This window comes from Strix aluco, chromosome 1 (assembly GCF_031877795.1).
Source record: "Strix aluco isolate bStrAlu1 chromosome 1, bStrAlu1.hap1, whole genome shotgun sequence".
Taxonomy (NCBI): domain Eukaryota; kingdom Metazoa; phylum Chordata; class Aves; order Strigiformes; family Strigidae; genus Strix; species Strix aluco.
This window is the reverse complement of record NC_133931.1, coordinates 9,502,160-9,517,818: the sequence shown is the minus strand read 5'-3', so window position 1 is coordinate 9,517,818 and position 15,659 is coordinate 9,502,160. Positions and strand designations below refer to the sequence as shown.

At 40.1% G+C, this 15,659-nt stretch overlaps 1 long non-coding RNA gene across 4 annotated transcripts in view; it reads right to left on the bottom strand.

The window, feature by feature from the left end:
* Positions 1-14,664: 14,664 nt before the first annotated feature.
* The window catches only part of LOC141930047 (uncharacterized), a 105,247-nt gene continuing 104,252 nt past the window's right edge, over positions 14,665-15,659 (bottom strand). For all 4 annotated transcript variants that reach the window (XR_012625200.1, XR_012625212.1, XR_012625210.1 and 1 more), the window contains one exon: positions 14,665-14,727. This is a non-coding gene — a long non-coding RNA (uncharacterized LOC141930047). The remainder of the gene's footprint in view (positions 14,728-15,659) is intronic.

Genomic DNA, 15,659 nt, shown 5'->3' with positions numbered 1-15,659 from the left:
CACAACACCTGGTGAAAAGATGAATGAATGAAACCATGGAACTGTGGAAAACCAACCCATATTTCAAGAGTGAGGGATCACATAGTTGTGGGGTTTTTTTTTCTACAGGCCAAACACTGATATCTTTTAGAGTAAATGGTGTGCTATTGTCTGTGGGAATCTTGTTTGTGTAAGGGCATCTGGGTTTTACCATACAATTTTACAGACCCAATTCATCCTGGGCATGAATGAGCATAATTACTGTTGACATCAATGAGGTGAGACCTAACACAGTGCATGGCTTAATTGGATGATGGGATTTGCATTTCCCATGTATGCAAGCACTGCTCAGTGGCACACAAGTGTGCTTAGAATATTATCAAGCATTAACCTTGGGTTTGTCTGTCTAGTGCCTACAGTGTCTAGAATAAATGGTTGTACATTCATAACTAAAGCAAGAGCCAGCTTGGATACTGATGCTTTTTTTTTTTTTTTTTCAGATTCCTGCAAGGACAGGAAGAATGTTTATCTATTAGGAGTCTTGTACTACAGTTAGAACAAGCAACTCTCCAATCTATGAATATCCTGAGATATCTAGGTGTATCGTAAAATCTTACAGTCCTCTTCAGTTCTGCCCTAGACATCTCTGATGACTTGAATTCCCTCAAATCCCAGTAGGAACCATATAAAGGAACAGAAGAAATTTTCATTTCTCAGCCTTGAAGAGTGCAGCTTGACTGCATAGATAAAAATATTTGCAAGTCATAGTTGCCAGTTTCACTGGAAGGCACAGCTGTCTGCCTAACCCATCACAGCAGACATTGCAAGACTCTGACTATATAAAAAAGACAATGTAAAAATAACTATGTATCTTCTAGCAAAAACAATCACTGTGGCAGAAAGAGCACAGCACAAAGAGATGGATAATTCATCAGGTCATTGCTTTTCTGCTCATTATAAATCAAAGTCAAAAGGAAGCCCTGTCTGGCCATTCTGTGCTGTCCATGGCTATGTTTATTAGGCTTTGTGTGGTCTCTATTCCTTTGCATACAATCCGAGTTATAACACAGCACAGTCCAGGAAGTACAAGGGCAGCAGAAGCAGCGGCAGGCTCCCAGCTAGAATGAAATCATAAAACATTTCTTTGCATCTTTTACCCTGGCTGCCAGCCATTGTGAAGATTGACTGCCCATTCACCTTGTGAGCTGCTATTTCACAACTCAGACAAAGCTGTGCACACTGTTATTATGATGTTGCATTTTGCTACATAAATTGGTATGTAAACAAGGACTGATAGCTGTAGAGGTAGGAAGATCGGCTGGAAGAAAAGACCAACGCAGATTGAGCTCTGATTAGCTAGCATATACTTGCAGCCTCTAACAGGTCCTCTCTGAGTGGGGAGACCAGGTATTAGTAGCCCCCTCCTGGGGGAGGCATAAAGAATGAGATCAGGCAGCCCCTGAAAATTGTGTACCTTCCAGTCAGTGACTGGTGGAAGCAGCTTCCACCAGTTCTCTGTCATTGGCACATGCTAATCACATAGCATTAGTTCCACTTAGTGGAATGGCCACATTAGTGCCACTTGCTAATCACAACTGTTCTGGGTTCTCCTTGACATCTAGAACTTCTCAGATGTCTCTGAGAAATGTGCACATATGAAAGCATAACCCTTTGCTGAGCAAGAAACAGGAGGAGAAATGCAGAGGTTGTCTTCTGGGTCCCTGGAGTCCTTCACTGGGATTGTTTCACCTGCCTTCTGAGTTTGATGGTGATCAGGTTTAGGGTAGAGTCCCTCTGAGCTGAGCCCACTACAAGCTGCTGGTAAGAGTCTCAGCCCAGAGAACCAATAGAGTCATGATGTAAGGCAATGAAGAGAAGGTTGTGAGTATTTACAGGCATCACAGAGTTAAATGATTTGCCCACGCTCAGATGGAAAGTTTGGGACAGAGCTGGATGGGACCCAGGACTGCTCCATCTTGGTTCAGTGTCTCCCAGGGTGACTGTCCTTTGCTCTGCTGAATGCACTGAGGCAGGATAATCTGTTATCCTGACTTCTGGGGCTGTCAATGCTGGATGATAACAGTCATAGTAATAGTTAAAATGTCATCCTCTGGGACATCCACTTTGCTTGTCCATGTAGGAGCTGGTGTCTGAACTGGGGATATAAAATTCTGAAAAGAGAAGCCTGCTAATTGCAGCGACATCGTTCTTTGCTGGAGTTCTCTATGTCATTGTATGACTGCTAAGCAGAGATAAGGGAGAAATAGTGGATCTGTGACTGGTAATGCAGACACCCTGAACCTAAAACTCACAGAAATACATTTAATTTCCAGTTTAAATAAATATAATGAATGCTTTGTATCTCAGTAGTGCCCAGAAGTGACCAGGTACCCTCGTGGGCCCTAAGAAACAGTCCTGTTTCACAGACTGTTGGCAGACTTTTACAGACATTCAGCTCCTATTGATTGCACTGGTGATTTAGCATTTGAAGGAGGGGTTCATGGGTCCTGGCTGAGGATTGCCAGCTCTTGTACTGCTATTTCAGAACAGAGTTAGGTGCCTAAACTCAGTCATGTAATCCGAGACAAAAGCAAAGAAACGGCAATGACAAAACAGAGATGTGAATGGAGAAACTTGGGATCTGTTATAATTCTTTTTATGACTACGTATCTTTCTGACCCTATGTTTATTTTTATTTAATAAGGATACGTTCATACTCCCATAACTGAAATTATGGCAGTGCTGTTAAAACAGTTTCTTTCCTTCTTGTAGCAGTTGTGTTTGTTGTAACTATTCTTCCTCCTTGAGGATGACAGTTAGATATTTTTACATCCTTATCATGATGTTTTCTTAACAAGGTTGCAAACAGACTTCCCGTGGAGCATTTCAGAAAGTATAATACTGTGTTGTCTTTTCTGTGAAGCCAAAAATTCCTGCAAAACCACATTTTTGCTTGTTCATAAAATTCCAGCATCTGTATAAAGCCTTTCATGTTTTTGAGAGACCAATTCTCTGATGATCTCTCTGTTGTAGACCTGCTTTCAGTTCCTGCATCTTGTTGATATCATTGTAGTATAAACTGAGCAATGACTGTAATCAAAGAATCAGTGTTTTTACCAGAACACATCAGGTTGTTGTGTGGGTGGCACCAGGGCAAGGAGAGTTTGCAGGAATGCTTTTTTAGGGACTTACTGTTGTCAGCAAAGATTTAGCCTGGAGACTGTATGGATGGAAAAAGAAGCTGGACAAAATAAATTGAAGAGTGAACTGTATTTTCACGAGCTACTCTCTATTGGTCACAGAGAATATCATGTTAAATATCTGCTGTTAACAGGTCACTGAGCTCAACAGCACCTGTTATTGATTCTTCTTGTATCCTATTTAAATCCATTGAATGAGAAGCTTGTGGGATCCATGGAGGCCATTTAACTCTTTCTGAAGGAGGTCTCAATTACAAATATGTTTCCCCTTACAGTAGTAACGTGTCTTTATTGCTTTTGATGTCATTTTAACTCCCACAGACCTGGATGAATATTTTATTTTCATAACTCAGAATGGAGCCATTTGGGTTTCACAAGTCACAGAAGTTACAATATTTTGAACAGGCTAAGATTCACTGACAAAATAATACCCATATACTTAATTTATTTAATAGCATGAGCAACTTTGAAAGCTTATTTTTTCACCACTAACCTGCTAGAGTTCTCCCTGCTAGTTTAAACTTCAGTTTTTTAAAATATATGCAGTACTATGACAGCCTGATACCTTTTAAGTGTTCCATAATGCTGACAGAAATCTCCCAATTCCTACATAATGTTGAGAATGTGTCCCAGATTTATGACTAATGACAGAGTGTTTACTTTGCCTGGTATTGAGGGTAAAGTTTTCGCTCCCTATTTCCAGTCTATGAGAGCAATGCTTACATTACATGTCAAACATGAAATCAGACCCTCACCTGAATCTAAGCATGTTCAATGGCCATGTTGCACCTCTCAAGCTCTGGCTTTCATGGATCTGTCTCCAATGATGTCTTGGCACAGGCATACACATATGCTCAATGTGCTTTGTACTGCAGGAGGCCAACTTTACTGCACAAGCTGTATAGGCAGTGATTATACTAGTAAATTAGATAGAGCTGGGGAATGTTCTTGGTCATGGAAATGTGACAGGCTGTACTGTGAAACTGTTTGAATGGTCCCTGGTGCAATATTAGCCCGTGCCTATTAGCAGTCTACCAAAAGCTCCAGAGCACTGTCTGAAAGTTATAGTAGTATACGGACTATTCACAATATGCAATGTGTATGGATCCACTCTGCTTTGGAGGCTAAGAGAGTTTATTAAAACACATGCCAGTTGGTTTCAGTGCCTAGGAATGTTCCTAGGCCCATTCAGCTGTAAGTGCAAATGCTGCTATAAGGTATCAATAGGCACAAATTAACTACAAAGAACATGTGTACAGCTCTAGACCTTCTGTGTACTGCTTCAAACTTGCCACCTCAGCCAGGGCTCAGAGGGACCAGGCTTTCTGTTTTCATTGCCTCTTTTGGGGCAAGTCTTGGCCAATTCCAAGATCCCTATCAATCTTTACAATGCCTTCTTACGGTCATTAAAGTCATCCCAAAAAGGCTTGTGTAAGGAACTGAAGGAATTAATGCCTCAAACATTCATCGACACAGAAAAAACCTCAAGGACAAATTGTGGCCTTTGTGATTAGTCTAAGGAATGAATTATCTGCCTAGGGAAGCACAGGGTGTATCAAAGGGTGCATGGCTCTGCTCCCTTCCAGTTGTATAACCAAATTCCCTAGATAAGCCTCGCAGGGAGGAGACATGGACCGAGTGAAAACATATGTTCGGGTTAAGGCCTGCGCTTTAATTTATGACTATAACCTTGAAAAGGAGCTAAAGGACTGATAAGAGAGATAAACAACCGACACCAGATTGAGCTATAATTGCCCAAGCAAAAAAACCTGAGGAAAGGGTAAAGGTGGTAGGAGGAGATTGCAACCACTGACTCAATTGGGCAAAAGGGTTAATGTACCCCATTCCCCCTCAACGCATGTGCAGAACCCATGCTCCACTTTTTCCGTGTCCCTCATGGAAATGAGTTCATGGAATACTTGCCTCTCCTCGTCTAGTATGCTAATCAGCCAATAAGATGAATTTAAAAGGTGACAGAAAACTTTGCTGTGTGTACACCCACCACCCAAGATTACTGGACCTGAGACAACACTGGATCCAGGGATGGTGACCAGATTTCTTTGACTCTTTTTCTCTCCTTTCTTTTTCTTTTCTTTTCTTTCCTTTCTTTTCTTTTCTTTCTTATAGATTTATAAGAGACCACATTGCTTATTATCCTTTTCCAAGTTTAAATTGTTTTCTACTGCAAGTAAAACATTTTAGCTGGTCATTTGGTGTTGTTTCACCTTAATTTAACCTGAGGGAATCACAGAACCATTGTGACTCTCTGGGCTCCCAGGCCAGGTCCTGACAGTTTGGTCACAGAGACCAATGCAAACAGGACCGGTATGCACCCTAAATTCTTAACATTCAACAGGAGGAAACATGGTACATATAAAGAAGCCCGGCTGAATTTACAGCTTCCTAGCCCAGCACCTTAACATCAAAGTGGGTGAAGTCTCAGTGGTGGCAAACCAAACTGAAGCCAGAGCAAGAATCCTCATGGTGACCAGTATCAACGGTCTCAATGTGAATTGCTCAGTGCAAGGTATCTATCTTATGGCAGAAGGAAGAGGAAACATCTCCCTTGTCACAGGAGCTGCAAAGTTCAACAAGTTGCAATGGTTCACACAAGAGAAAAAAACCTTTCTAAGGAAACCAGAAGCAGAAATTTCTGATTCATCCTGGCAATTAAATCTAACTTGTGAATTAGTGCTATTATCAATTCTTTTTACAAGCCATTAGATTTCTCAGTTAAACATAGCATCATTTCCCTCTGCTTTATTTTCTCCCTAATTATTTCTAAAGAAAGACTCTGTAACACATATAAAAATAAAGTTAAAGCATGTATGCAAATGGTCAGACATGGTCTGAGGTTAATCCTGCAAGATGAGAGTGTGAGAAATTGTTTACCACTGCAAGCAATGGAAGGGGAAAGGCAGGTGGTCAGTGCCAAACTGGAATTAAACTAATTAAACAATAATGTAGAACATAGGAGATAAAAGATATGAAATTAGTATTAGGAACTCCAGTGAGTGAAAAATATCAAAAGCTTCTAAAAGGAGGGTACTGGCTTACCAACAGTCATTCATGAAGGCTGATTATCATATAAAAGCATTAAAACAGCAGAGCCAGGTTCCATAGGAAAAGAGCAATGAAGGAGTGGGCTATTTGTTTATGAGGGGGAAAGGGTGGAAAAGCAGAATATAAGGCAGAGCAAGTGGTGTGGTCATGGTTGTTCGATGAGTTCCTTTTGAGCACTGTCGCATATGATCCCTGCAGTGGAGAAGGGAAATAAAGCTCTACCATATGTGTCTGCCTTGTTTCCTCAGTCAGGGGCAGCCAGGATGCTTTCCTTAACATAGAGTGATGGATACCATGGAGAGGATGGAGGATGGACCAAACATCCCAACATCCAGTGTCTGAGCAATCTGCCGGGTGCAAGGACTGGCACGAAGTTACTCAGAAATTCTGAGCAGAACTCAGTGCACTGAGCAGAACTGAGCTGTGGTGCCATTTAATTAACTTTATCAGGGATAAAATTGGCCTGGTTTTAGCAGATTGGTCTCTTTAAAACAGTTTTGATTTTTTGTGGGAACAAAAACGTAGGCAAAGAAAAGTAGGAGATTGTCTATCTAGGCCCAACAAAAGGCAAGGTAAAGCCTAAATGATACATTCTCCCTTCTGTTGAATAAGATTTTAGTTACAGAGTACACACTTCTTGATGCATCAAGAGCTGTTTAAGAATAGAAAGTACACAAGTGCACTGAAGTGAAATCTCTGATTTGAGTTGTTTTTCTGCTGCAGGCTATGAGATTTGGAGCTGTGCCACATAATTCAGTGCATAAATACTAAACCTGAGGTATTAGTTCATAGAAACAAGCTGAGAAAGACTCAGGCTCTGTAAATCTGTCTCAGAACAAGTCGCTACCCATGTTATCCTAAGAAGACAACCCCACTCCACAAACCAAGCATGGCACAAAGGAACACTGTCATCCAAGACTCATATACATGTTGAGGAAATTCTTTCCAGCTTTAATTTATTTTTCTTTCGACAAGATTAATAGTGGGCCTTTTTCAATTCCACACTACAACTGAGCCAGAGTTATGATTGTTCGCTGTCTGCATCTGACCCAAAGGACGTGATTTAGTTTGAGATTAACATAAATGACTTTAGGTACCAGCTTGAAGGTATTTACCTGTGTGCTGCTTGAGTATGGTCAGTGGAGATGAAGGGTTCAGTGCCAGAGCATAAGTATTCAGTGCCCTTGGAGATGTTTCAGGCTGTGCTGGCTGGCCTCCAGCTGTTGTTGCAGAAGAGCACAGATCTCCTATAGATCCAGTAGCATATCTGCCATCTCCCTATGGATGTGCCTGACACCCTCAGGCATTCCAGCTGCCAGCAGACACATACCAAGTTATGTAGACTCTGCGCCAAATGTCTACCTGAGGGTGACCTTTCTAGGCTCCACCAGCTTTAGGGACTGGATCTCCATTGGAGTCTAGACCCTAGATCACAGACAGGCACATACAGCTCATTTTTTTTGCCAAACAATAAACACCAAGTGACATCTAAAACACTCAGATAACCAAGACATCCACATGGGGATTAGATCTTCCCTAGGACCTATAGGTGACTCATGCTTTGTTGGAGCTGGGACAGCCTACAGAATCCCAAAGGACACAAGAAGCCCATATTTAGGCTACTCAGTTGAACCTCTCTATATGATCACCTACAATGAGGTGTTACAACTGGAACAAGAGAAGACATGTGTTGTTCCCAGTTGTATTACAGATCTCCTGTAAGACTTCTGTCAAGCAGGTGTAATTTCTACTTTTTCATTTCCCAATTTATAAAGGGCAATAGCAATCCTTCTCAGACTTAGCTGAAGATGAGACACAACCCAAATTATTAATATTTAGAAAGTTTTATGACATTTTCATATATTACACTGCCAAGGAGGTAGCTGTGTGCTTTGAGGCCTTAAACTTCTTTAGCTCTTTTGTATCCTATTTGGAGACTAGTAACAATTCTCAAAATTGTCCTCCATTATTGTCCTGACTTGTAGAAATGAAATGTTCTAGTTCTACTTGGAAAAAATAAACATAAAAGAAAAATAAAAAATTAAATGAATTATGACAACCTCTCATTTATCTCCTGGACAGTTTTGGGGGGTTTTGTCTTTTATTTTATAGTGATACTTACACTCTTTCCTACTATTGTTTCACCTATTCTATCTATATCAACCCATTCTGTTAAGTCATTAAGTGTTGTATAAACACTTCCAAAAAATCCCCATGTTTCTTATTAATGTATCTGTGATCTGGAGGTGGAAATGGAGGTAAAGGCTGTTGTAAAATATATGTTTACTGATTTTTAAAATGGCTGATCCAATGATTTAGATAAACCATTGTCATTAGAGATTTAATTTAAAAAAAAATATATATGTATATCAGAACCAGCGACTAAAGCAAAAAAAGATCACCAAGAACTTCAGCTGCTATCTGTGTGTTAGCTACTGTTAGTACCGAAAAAGCACAATGTTTGCAAGGGGCAGATCACATGTTTATATTCATAGGCTCCTTATGACATTTTGTGTCTATTTCTAAGATACCCATCACAAGAAAAAAATACTGTCTCACCACTGGCAGCCTCAACATGTCTTACTGAAATAATTTTTCTGTACATGCCATAAAGCTTTGAAATACAGTTTCAAGGCCACACTGGATCACACTTCAATGATCAGCCATGGTTCAGAAACGACCTACCTTGTACAACAATACAAGTTCTGTAGGACCCATTAGCTGGCAAAAATCTCCCCAAAACCAAAGCACCAGCCCCAGAACACAGGCTGGCATTACAGATCAGGCATTTTCTCCTAACATCTTCATGATCATGTGAAGAAAACAACAATTAAATGTGCAGTGGTGTATTTTAAATCAACATCACCAAAACAAAGAAAAAAGACAGCTGAGATCTACCAGTATTAAGAATAAAATAGAAGTCAAGCGTTGTGATCTGAAGATAAATAACAACAATTTAATGGACTAAAGCAGATAAAACATGAAGACATTTACAAAAGCTATGAAGCTCGACATTATTTTTTCAACACTAATATTTGGTAAAGACATACATGGAATTTGATACTAAGTTAAATGAAAGAATTTCAAGGAAATCTGAATGAATGGCTGAAAACTCTATCCAGTAAAGGGGTCCTGATGTGTCTGCAAGAACAAATAAAGTGTTTACAGAGTGCAGTGAAGAGTGCAATGTATGTAACATCCAAAACAACATGAGACAAATATAATGCAATCCTGATAAGAAATGCATGGTAACTTTGATTTAGACTAATAAATGCAGAATTTTAATAAGATCTTTAGAAAGTGACAGCCACTCTGTCAGAAAGGAAACTCCTCTGCGTTCATGAGTGTGGCACGTTTCTCTATGTCTGTGTGCATATGTGCCTCTGACTAGGACTGTGCCTGATGAAATGCTAAATCCTCTCACACCTCGCTCAAGGCTGCTTAAAGCTGGTGCCTCTCAGGACCAAGTCCAATGTGAATCCTTGCTTTAAATTACTGCAACTGCAGAGAGGCAAATGCGGTTCGACAGCCATTTGTTACGGCTCAAGTTAAATTCAGGTGTTGGGTTTGTCATCATGGTGGCTGCTAATAAAAGGTATTATCCTAGAAGACTAAGGTAAATAAAAGCAGTACAGGAAACACTGGCTCAGGTCTAAGAGCAGGTCGGTGCAGTGTGGTGATACAGACAAAACAGCGGGTCCTGCCCTTCATCAGAACTAATTATTTCAGACACGGAGACAGGCTGATTAGTTTATACAGCTTCCTGCCTAAAGGCATTGCTGGCATCTCTACATCATTTTCCACTGCATGGAGAAGACATTGCCTCTAGTGACTCCACTCAAGGTAAACTAGCTCAAGAAAGGACATTCACAGTAGAATATAACAGGAACTCTCATGAAGAGATTAGATTTACAGCCAGTGAAATGGATGGATGAAACCAGCGTCTGTCTGTATCTGTGGTACTGCACCCCGTTGCTGTCCCAGCATGTCAGCTGGGATGACTTGAATTGCAGTTCACCAGCAGCAGCTCAAGGGCTCAGGCAGAAACACCCGAGCACATCTACACTGTGGCAGTTGTGACTGTGGCATAAAGACAGCTTACCTGAGTTGACCTCAAACTTAAGACCTGTCAGCAGAGGACTTAGGGCTCTACTGAACCTCAGTCAGCGGGGGGCTATGGTGTTTACCCATCTTCTTGGGTGTATTTTCAGTTTGTAAAGAAATACAAGCTGCTACACCCCTCCAATAGTACCTGACATAACTAGCCAAGAACTTCTGTCATATTCCCAAGAGTCATGATTTGCAGGACTTGGATCAGAACCTGAAATACTTTCCAAGCTAAAAATATTACAAGACAAATCCCTTCTAGTAATTAGCACCCTTCAAGAAAGATCTGAAACAAGCTGTTAATTCTATTGGACATTAATAAACTATTCTTTTCTTCTGTAGTGAGACAGGCTTGGTTTCCTGAACAAAATCATCCCCCATCTGTCTTTAACTATTAGCTGATATAATGGATCTGACAGCAGATGAAATTTGTGCCTAGGAGAACTGCTTACCCTTTCCTGAGAAATTAATAAATCTTTTGTTTACAAGGCAGACTTTCTACATAAATAGAATGACGGTCAGAAAAAAGGAGGTGGTCTCCGGGGAAGATAAATAGCCAGTTGTGTTCCTGACAGTAGGAATACAGTTCAGAAAATGGTACTTTCATTTATATCACTTATAACAAATGGGAAGTATTACCATGGGAAGCTGTTTACTGAAGTGATGTCTGTCTACCTTGACCTAATCCATCTGGAAATAAAATTCTAAACTGAACAATGACCCAGATGATGTTCATTTGCATTGTAAAACTTATCCTCACATGGTTTCAAAACAAGTAGGACCTGATTCACTTCTTGTGGTGCAGTGCACCTATCTGTAGTGATTTCCATGGGCTTGCTCTTTATTTTCACCAATTCAGATGGTCGTCATCCCTGTAGCATTAGAGCTGACAGAGGCTCAGTACTGAATATTAAATGGCCAGATATTAAACAGTTATGGCTTGGCTTTGTTCTACTTTCTCTGCTTTTCTAAGGTTTTTCCGATCAACGCAAACTGAATATGTGGGTGTTCTCAACCTCTTAGATGCAGAGACTACCATCAAACAAAATTGAACGTAAGACAGCTGGGGTCATACTAACAGCACTCTCAGTTACAAAGGGGTTTATATAAGCTCAAAGACTTGTCTGGTAGCATTCAAATTTGTTTCAAGTGTGAATTAATACTATTGCACTTGAGTCAACCTATTGATAATCATTCCTCTGAGCTTTGATTTATAAGAAAAACAAATGAAATTTTGCTGTTCTGAAGTATAGTTATAATTCTCTCACACGTCTCAGATGGATTTTCAGTTAGTTATATAAACACAGTTCCTTCTCAGTTAATATACCCTTCATTTTGTCTTTTTTTACCTGCATTCCAGTAACATAACTTGAAGGTAAATTAGCCCTGAGCTTCACTCTATGGAAATCAGTGAAATGAGAGGAAGAATAAATTTGGTCTTCTATCTATCATTCTGTATGGATATATTGCTCAATATTCAGATTTGGTATTAGCAATTACAATCTCATCCATCTCAGGGGAATTTCAGCAGCTTTCAGTAAATATGAATATGGTACAATTACTCAACTAAAACAGTAAATTGAATCTTGTTTACAAGAGGAGGCTGCATTAGCAAACTCATCTATGGGAATTATATTAAATAGGATTTTAGGTTAATTTTTTCTTACTTCTGTTGCACTTTTCTGGAACATCTCTTTTAAGAATAAGAATTTTACTTGACTGGTATTAATTGAAAAAAGCTAAGGTTTTTTACATGCCATGTGTATTATGACTAACAACCAAAGGTGTGTTCTTTACTGATAATAGGGAAATTTAGAGCTCAGTAAGAATAACATAAGTCTGGATACTTAATAAACAATTTTCTCCACTTTTACATTTTTCATATTTCATCCTCTTCATTAATCTAGATTTTCAAATAAAACTCCCACTGGCTTCATTAGGAATATTTCCGTGAGGGTGTAAAGAGTAGTGATAATTTTAGAAATGCACTAACTCTCTTCACATGACATATAGTGCACTGAAATTTATTGTAATCCTAATCTGTTAATAAATTCAGCCCATTTCTTAGAATCCCCTTGATTTGCATTTGCTTTCCCAGGCCATGCAGTCTGATAACTGAGATACTAACACAGTATAGCAGTTTTCTTTAGCAAACTGATTCTGATAAAAGGACACTTCTTCCTCCAAAAAATACTGAGCAATCCCATATGTGGTGCAACTCATCTGAGTTCTTGACAGCTTCTCTGGTCATAACTGGCTTTTTCTGGACTTTCTTTTACTCAGAGAAAATGTGGCTCTGAATTTCACCATTCCTGATGACATTTACCAATTAGTTGATTGCCAGAATACTCAGGACTGACATTTTGGTGGGGAAGAAGGGGTGGCTAGATATAAGCATCGTGTTGTGGTCCAAAGAAGAAGGACAGAGGTTGGAGTTATATGACATTAATTACCTCAAAAAGGGTGAGAAGTATGGTCTCAAGGTTAGGACTGTGGTTTTTGTTCTCTGTTTAATTAGCTTCTTCCCATCTAATGCTATATGACAGCCTATGAGGAGAAGTTAAACTGGCCTCATTCCACCTCTGTGATGTATGTGAAACCCAGATACGTTCACAGTGGGTTGACTACAGAAGAGGTATCAAAGAAATTGTCCCAAATATTTCTCAAACAAGGAGGAGGAGAGCAGCAGAACTGCTACCTGCTTTTGTTCCCTGAGGCATCTTCCAGCATGGCAGCCTCTATCAGAGGGAAGTCTGGAGTGCCAAACAGGGCAGTTGCCCTTTCAGCATTTTGTTGCCTTTTTTCACGCTACAAAACAGAGCAGAGGTTAGAGAAGAGAGGAAAAGTACAGGACTAATAGGAAGCTAAATGAGACATGTCAGATAGGGCATGCACTAGATGTGAATACACAGCTATTCCCAGTTGGTTCTCTCTAGGAATACATTGTCTGAATTGTTTTAGAAACTCTGATATTTCCCAGAGCTGTTTATGTTATACTGAGTCCATCTTAGGAAGGTCTGCACAATGTAAAAAGTTAAAATAAGTAAAACGTCCTTATGGTTTCAATTTTAAATGCCCATTGTCCTGTGACTTCCAAATATTTCTGTAAATATCTGAGATTTCATATGGCTCTAAAGAGGCTGAACTAAGTGTACATAGCCTCATTGCCATCTCCTGTAAATGGGTAGTGACATGGTTTAACCCCAACTGGTAACTAAGCCCCACACAGCTGCTCCTCGCTCCCCCCTCGTGGGATGGGGGAGAGAATCAGAAAAGTGAGAAAAGTTGTAGGCTGAGATAAAGACAGTTTAATAGGTAAAGCAAAAGCCACACATGCCAGCAAAGCAAAAGAAGGAATTCATTCACCACTTCCCATCATCAGGCAGGTGCTCAGCCATCTCCAGGAAAGCAGGGCTCTATCACGTGTAACAGTTACTTGGGAAGACAAATGCCATCACTCCAAACATCCCCCCACTTCCTTCTTCTTCCCCCAGCTTTATATGCTGAGCATGCTGAGCATGGTCAGTTGGGGTCAGCTGTTTTGGCTGTGTCCCCTCCCAGTTTCTTGCTCACCCCCAGCCTACTCGCTGGTGGGGTGGGGTGAGGAGTAGAAAAGGCCTTGACTCTGTGTAAGCACTGCTCAGCAATAATGAAAGCATCCCTGAATTACCAACACTGTTTCCAGCACAAATCCAAAACATAGCACCATACTAGCTACTATGAAGAAAATTAACTCTAGCCCAGCCAAATCAGAACAGATAGTTAGAAAATAGAGGAAGATTGTTGGTCTCCGGGATCACTGGTGTAGGTACGTCTTCTTTGGGAGACTTACTCAGATTTTCCTGCTGCAGTTCCGTCCATTCCAAATGTCTTTTTTTTAATGCTCAGGAGTGCTGGGTTTTATATCAGATAGAGATGAATGGTTGAATGCTGCCGTCTAGAGATTTTCCATCAGTTCCCTCTTTTGCATGAGGAACTTCTACTGTGATATTGAATTGTTACAATTGATTCTTCTGTTGACTGCAATGGAGTTATATCAAGAATAGTTTACAGTCAGTGTCCTATCTAACAACTTTTGCAGGTTTCTTGGTTAGAAAATTAATAGCTGAAAGCTTCTTTGAGGTTCAGTCCCATAATGCTACTTTGGTATAGGAATGAATATCCATGTCATCTTTTTGTCAAACCTCCATTTTTTTAAGTTTTCTTTGCAAAATTCTTAACATTTTATTTATTCTTCTTTTTCCCAGCTTCTGCTTTTGTTTCTGTTGCAAAAAAAAGTCCGTTGCAATGCAAATCCTTGCAGGACTTCAGCCTGGAAAGACTTATTTATGTAAGAACTCCCTTCATGCTCAGGTGCCTTCAGTGAACATCAGCGGATCTATGAGAAAGGGTATGGATTACCACATGTAGACAAGGCATCATCCTCTCCCTTGTCACAAGCTAACTGGCATTGAGTATGCTGAGGGATGATAAACTCATTCTTTCAGTGTCTAGGAGAGTAGCTGAAAGATCTAGATATTCAGTCAGGTTGCTAAGAAACATAAAGAATTTTAAAGTATGCAAGGTTACAAGGCTAATCTAAAGTTAGACTAATACTGTGTAGCATTTCCATGGCAACCAGGAGTGAACGGCATGTGAGGTGAAAGTAGAGGAGAAGACAGAGTAATAATCAGCAATAAATAAATCTTGACAGGGCTTAGTGTGATTATATTGTCTATGAGTTAAAGAATGCTGCTGCCCTGCTGTAGTTCAGCTTGGGCTGCTGGAGAAGAAATCTTCTCCTTTCAGGTCCAGAGGAAATGATGGATGGCATTTTAAAAGTAAGACTATAATGGCCAGCTCTGTGGCTGCTAACTTCTGGAAGGGTCAAATGAAGGAGAGAAGATGACCTGCATGCATGCCATATAACAAAACACTCTCCTTTATTACTTAATATCTAGAAGCAAATTTCCATAACAGATCTAATAATTGTGCCCCCCCTGCAACTTTAAAGCTCTTGCAGTCCTGGTCTGTTTGCTGTGTTATTTTTTTTAAAGCATAGTGTAGATAATTTTGCCAGTACTTACTTACACTATTTTACACATGTGAACTACCTCTAAAGTATAACCTGGGTACAGGAGTCAGTTTGAAAAATCAACTTTTTCCAATTACTGTGTTACAACAACTGGATTTAATCTGTTAATGTTCATGCTCCCCTGTAACCAAGGGACAAGGCCCCTGACTGAGGAGTTGTTCTCTAAATACCCTACAGACTAGGGGGTCAGTGACTTCAAGCTTCGTGGCCAAAACCATGGTCCAGCAGCACAGCTA